This window comes from Lolium rigidum, chromosome 5 (genome assembly GCF_022539505.1).
Source record: "Lolium rigidum isolate FL_2022 chromosome 5, APGP_CSIRO_Lrig_0.1, whole genome shotgun sequence".
Classification (NCBI taxonomy): Eukaryota; Viridiplantae; Streptophyta; class Magnoliopsida; order Poales; family Poaceae; genus Lolium; species Lolium rigidum.
This window is the reverse complement of record NC_061512.1, coordinates 116,824,891-116,825,402: the sequence shown is the minus strand read 5'-3', so window position 1 is coordinate 116,825,402 and position 512 is coordinate 116,824,891.

Genomic DNA, 512 nt, shown 5'->3' with positions numbered 1-512 from the left:
CCTTCATATCAATGGTAGCACCAACAGTTCGAAGAAAAGGTCTTTCCAATATAATGGGACAAGATGCATTGCATTCAATATCCAAGACAACAAAATCAACGGGGACAAGGTTATTGTTAACCATAATACGAATATTATCAATCCTCCCCAAAGGTTTCTTTATAGCATTATCAACAAGATTAACATCCAAATAGCAATTCTTCAATGGTGGCAAGTCAAGCATATCATAAATTTTCTTAGGCATAACGAAATACTTGCACCAAGATCACATAAAGCATTACAATCAAAATCATTGACCCTCATCTTAATGATGGGCTCCCAACCATCTTCTAACTTCCTAGGAATAGAAGTTTCAAGTTTTAGTTTCTCCTCTCTAGCTTTTATGAGAGCATTTGTAATGTGTTTTGTAAAGGCCAAATTTATAGCACTAGCATTGGGACTTTTAGCAAGCTTTTGTAAGAACTTTATAACTTCAGAGATGTGACAATCATCAAAGTCTAAACCATTATGAT